Source organism: Rutidosis leptorrhynchoides, unplaced genomic scaffold (assembly GCF_046630445.1).
Source record: "Rutidosis leptorrhynchoides isolate AG116_Rl617_1_P2 unplaced genomic scaffold, CSIRO_AGI_Rlap_v1 contig373, whole genome shotgun sequence".
Taxonomy (NCBI): domain Eukaryota; kingdom Viridiplantae; phylum Streptophyta; class Magnoliopsida; order Asterales; family Asteraceae; genus Rutidosis; species Rutidosis leptorrhynchoides.
In genome coordinates this window covers 18007-24008 of record NW_027266611.1, presented here as the reverse complement: position 1 = coordinate 24008, position 6002 = coordinate 18007, and positions in this window count along the sequence as shown.

Here is a 6002-nt window from a genome sequence, read left to right as displayed (position 1 = left end):
AGAAGCCTTTTGGAGGTGGTCCAAAAGTCATGGCAAGGGGGCTACAAATTTGTGTTGATCTTGCTTCAATTAGACATTAAATCCTTCTTAATTTAATATAATTTGGCATCTATAAATTCAATTAACCCACCATCAATCATCTTGGCATTTTTCCTCACCAATACAACTCACTTGATTTTCAGATTTTCAGATTTGCAATAAAAAGCAATCCTCGGCATTTTCTGAATAAAAACGGTCCTAGGACGACTTTTTTCTAAAAAGTCTCGATTTGCAGAAAAATCTTTGAGATTAAGTCGATGTTTCTAAAATGAATTGTGACATGATAGAACTTTCAATTTTTGAAATCGGATTCAAATTCACGGTTAATTTCACTCAAGCGCGTTTTTAGTGTGATATAGGCTATTGGGTAGTTTTTAGAACTTTTTAGTGCAAATGACCCATGGTCGATTTTTTTCGAGCCACAATGAACCCTTTCGACACATTGGCAACTTTCGGTTGACGTGAGAATCTCGAGATTTCAAATACGAACATAAGGTACCAAAATAATAGAAAAATCAAACTAGTGTCGATCTATGAAAATTTTGCAATTTAGTGGGATCCCCACATTTAACCACTCATCTCAGTCGAACCGACTTATCTCTGATCTCTAATCAATTTACTTCTGTGCCGTAATGATCTCGGCAGATGAACTCGATCAAGCAGCTGATTTCTGGTTGAATCTTCAAGTTTATTTACCTTAAAATCCTTAATGGCTTCCATAGGTAGTCTAGTTATCTCACAAGTGATCAGCTTAGAGAATAGCACTATAGGCGCGTCGATAAAATGCCCAATTTATTCAATTGAAAGCAGAATCAAAAATTTAGGATGTCACATGATATGTGCCCTCATATTCCACTCTGTCTAATATCACATTTGTTGTTGTACACGATGAAACTCTGTTAAATTTAGAAGGAGAAATAGCACATTACAACATGTTAATGACTTTAGCAATCAAGGCAAGTCGTCTTGTCTACTATTCGAGAAATGGCTATAGGAGGTGGGACTGCAATTGGCTTTGCAACATCAGCTAATGTTGCGGGAGCCATAAGCACTAGGATTCTTTGTGGTGGTGCTTATGGTCCTCTCTTGATGACATTCCACATCCATGGATTGTACAAAGACTTATCTTGCATTTCCAATATATATAATAAATATTGTCTAACACTGGCAACTTGGAAATTGATTGGTATTCACTAAATGACACACCAATGATGTTAGCCATTAAGATTAGTATGCTCTAAAATATAACACTTCAAAAACTGAGCAACTGTTGAAAAGGACATTCCAAGCAGATTTATAATGGTTCAGCGTTCCACTTAGCCTTCATCCACTCTCCTAAACTGACAATCACAAACCAAGACTAGAACCCACTATTTCAAAGATGTTACAGCTTGTAGATGATGTTGCTTCTACACCAAGAAGTAACTCGATATATGTAAGCACCACTTCCACTATAAACCACTCTCAAATTACAATAAATACAACCATCTTAGATAATAAGTATATAAGTACGAGAGTATGAATGACGGAGAGAAAATAGAAGTTCATTTCCGCCCAAGTCCTAAGCCATCCGTTTTTACTTTGATTAGCCTTCCAATCTTCAAACTAACCTTTGAAACCCATCTCAAGGTCAAAAGAACCTTGGGACCAATTTATGTGTTCAAGACCTAAAAATGGTATGTCTAGTCTCTTGTTCCTAGGCAAAGCAAAAACTTTTTCACAAATAGAGGTTTTTGCTTCTACAGGTTGTTTGACTCTCTAACTACTTGGACAAAAAAGGAAAACTATAATGATCTTCTCCAGTTTGCTTTTTGTGGATTCCAGACCTTAAAAGTAGTTGCTAGATAATTTGAATTCAGACCAGTTTGGAAGAAGATTGGGCTTTTTATCCAAGAATATAGAAGCACTTAAACACAGCTTATACTCTATCTATAGCACGAACTGCTTCCGCAACCTCTCCCTTCCAGCCTTTTAATACTTCACATTGAGTTGACTATTTACCTTCTACACTTTGGTCCTTCCGAACATATTAATGATTTCTAATTTTACGCAACTGTTTACCTTATACATAGGTCCATCTAACTTTAGAAACCCTTTACATTCGATATTTTATTCAAATTTTGTAGAAGCAGTTTTGTTGAATCAAAGCATCATTGGCCTTAGATCTTCCTGGTCCAGACACCAATTGTACATTGGTTTGTGCATCTATAAGTTGGTTCTATACAACTAGGAGACGCAGTAGTAACCTTTGATTATTTGGTCAATCTTTAAAATAATACAAGGGATTCTCTCCACACATGACATAATGGAACTCTGATGATTAGATGAGGGGGCAATTTAAATAGCACAAGTAGAATGCCGCATGCCATGAGGAGAATCTTTTAGCCCACCGCAACATACCACAAGAGCATGGAAATCACTTTAGATGTTTCTCATGCGCAAACACATTACTTTACCAAAGACTGAAGATGGGAAGAGTGGTGACGAACAGAGTATTATGCCAACAAATAAATTTTACTCATGACTAAAATTGAAGTATGGTGGTGAATGGATCATTTTTGTAAGAGTTTACTAATTGTTTAAAAAACTAAAATCACAAAATGAAGTGAATTTTGTAGCAATATTACAGTTGGGGCTCAACATTATCCATTGCGAGGAAGATGATTAGCGTAGTTAATGACTAACAGGTAAAAGTCGGTCAAGAAAATGAGTTTGAAGTCACATTGCAGAGACTCCGAGGCAAAAGCGTCGACATTTCCCAAGAAGTAGCTGAAATCAAAGTAATATCTCCATTTAACATATCAGAATTTTCCCTTTTCCTATCACTTTCTAATATTTCCATTCATGTTGTCTTACGGGACTATACAGAAACCTTTGAACGGCAATCCCAGTCTAGGATTCTCGATTTGTTTCAACAAAGATACGCTCACTCCCTGATAGTTAGCCTTCCTAAAAAAATATTCGAATGGCTTGCCATTTTTCGCTCTTAATTTTCTATTTCCTAATGTTTGCAAAGCTTAGATAGGAGTCGGATTGATGATGCTACACAATTTGAAGGGGCGAATGCATTTGATTATTATGCAAGCGCTATATTTAAATCAGCTGGTAAAGATCGTGCTATTAATTTATTACTTAATCATAAAGAATGAAGACTTGGTAATCACAACTTATTATCCTAATAGACTTTTCAAGCAGCATTGGCACCAGAAGCATAGCTATTGTCCAAGTAATCGATTAACAAGAATCGTGCTGGAAGATAATTTCGTTTGTCCCATTTTCAAGATTCCTCACCTGTTTTGCAGATCTTAGCAAGCGCTCTTAGTGTAATCTTGACAGATAAAGTTGGAAGAAGACCACTTCTATTGGTGACTAAATTAATACATATTGACGTAGCCTCTAAAGTTGCTCATAAGCATAACCAAATCTGACCTTCGTTTGCAGGTTTCATCCGCTGGAATGGGCTTCAGTTGCTTTCTTCTGGGTCTCATTCTTCATGCAGGTATTCAAACACTAGCTAAGCCTACTCATTCTTCTTGATGTCATCAAGTGGCCATATCCTTTGTTTTAATACCTTGCTGTTAAACCAGGACCTGCAGTATTAGAAGAAAGTCACTCCCATTTTGGCCTATGTATGCATTTTGGTAAGCATCTATAACAAATACTTTCTACTTTCTTGTTTTTCAACTCTTATACGACTAGCTCCTATAATTAAGAGCATACCAAGTTGCGGCTCAGTTCTACTTCTCCAGGCAATAATACATTGCCAGAGCACACTTCGACAAAAGAGAAACAAGATTGTTTTGCGCTTGATTGTTTTTGTTCAGTTTGAGAAAAATCTATCGGAATGAATTTCTTTTTCAGCTCATTTCTCAATCTGTCTGGGACAAGATGGGGAAAGAAAATGAAAAATGTTTGACCATGTTCTCTTTCAACATGGAAGCAACAATTAGCTGATTTCTTCATTCAATATTACTGCTTCTAAGTCGTCAGCCGTCTTTCCAAGACTAGTTGTGTTGAAGTTGCTGACAGCTGATTATTGCAATTAGGTGTATTCCATAACTTACTCACTAGGCATGGCAGGGTTACCGTGGGTTATAAATGTCTGAGGTAAATAGATACCTTCAGTCTAACATTGCACTCTATAATCTCTATTTCAAGACCATGTATAGGATTAGAAAACTATATAATCTGATGGACGTGTTCCCAGTAAGTATTCCCAATAAGTGTTAAAGGGTCAGCTGGAAGCGTGGTGACCTTCTCCAGGCGGTCCTGTTTTTGGATTGCTACCTACACTTCAACTTCATGCTCGAACGAAGCGCGCCTTGTAAGTAATTCTCCTTTTGTTTCCTTCTTGTTTTGTAGTTTTCGCTGGGCTATGCTTCTCTGGAACCTAAATACGTGAACTGCATTCGTTTAGATGTCGGCAGTATGTACTAACAAATCTATGCATTGACTATGCCGCTTGCAGGAACCTTTCCGATTTTCGCATGCGTTTGCGGTTTGACTGTTGTATTCGCTGCGAAGCTAAGGCCGGAGACCAAGGGGCGAGCATTGGAAGAATTACAAGCATCACTAGCCCATATCCTGCATTGATTTGTACTTTGTTGAAATCTGAATCGGGTGGGGCCCAACAAGGTCACTTAAGGAGAACGACCACATGAGACATTGAGAGTACGGAACGAGTATGGTACAATTCCTCCAACAATAGTTGAGAAGATGCGATATTTAGGAATTTAAGTTATAATTCATAGATGGGAAAATTGTCCAAAAAGTTCAAAACATATTGTACTTTTACTAATTCAGTCATAAACTTTTTACTTTTATCAATTTAGTCCTAAGATTTTCATTTCTTATCAATTGAGTCAATTCGACTAATTTTACAGGAAAATATTGACTTGGATGTCGACAGTGCCACATAGGACCGATAGCGTTGACGTGGACAAATTTGAACAATATTTTAATATTTTTTTGAACTTTTTTCTGATTTTTTTTCTTTCTTTTCTTTTCTTGGCTTTTTGCTTTTCATTTTGCCGCTGGCAAAATAATGTTAAAAAATATTAAAATATTATTCAGATTTGTCTACATCAGTGCTGACAGTCCCCACCGGCATCCACGTCAACATTTTCTAACCAAAATTAGTCAAATTGACTTAATTGGCAAAAAATGAAAAAAGATGACTGAATTAGCAAAATTATAGGGTTTATGACTGAATTAGCAAATGTATAATAGGTTTATGACTTTTTGAATAATTTTCTTATTACTAGAATCATAAGATTGATGCATTTATTTAAGAAAATACGTGATGGCTCTCTACACATTTAATACCATTGTCTACTATGATGAGTTTAAATCAGATTAAGTTGTTCGTATATTAAGGCTAGTTTGGATTGCGTAGCTGTAAGATAGGTTCTTTCGAATAAGCTGTCAATTTTTAATAAAAAGTTACGATCATACAAACAAGAAATTGGGATTCTGAGGAATGGGTTACGATTCTAGTAATATGTACGAAATAGAAGGTCTCCTAGTGAGGTATTTGAATCTTTAGGGGGAGTTCTAGTGAGATGAGAATGGATCTTAGAAAACTAAGTTTGAAATACTAAGCTTGAACTTTAAATTGGGAGTTATAGTTCAAAGAGTAAGTTATAGGTATGGTCTTGCTAATTATGTAATCGGTGTTATTAGCTTGCTTAAGATGTGCTTTTCTTAAGAATGATTTAAGGTGAGTAGTTAAGTTATTGATCTAAGAAGTTTGTAAGTGTTGAATCTTAAGTGAAGATCCTTTGAATGACGACACTCTTTTGGAATTCTGGAATTTAGATAGATAGTTATTTTGGTGATCTTAGGGAGAATTTTTGTTAAATGTCTTGGGAGATAGTTGATATGGAAATTGAGGAACTAGATTTCTATGTTAGTTCAAAAATTGAAGCAATTAAATTAGCTTTGGCGATTTATGATGGGATATA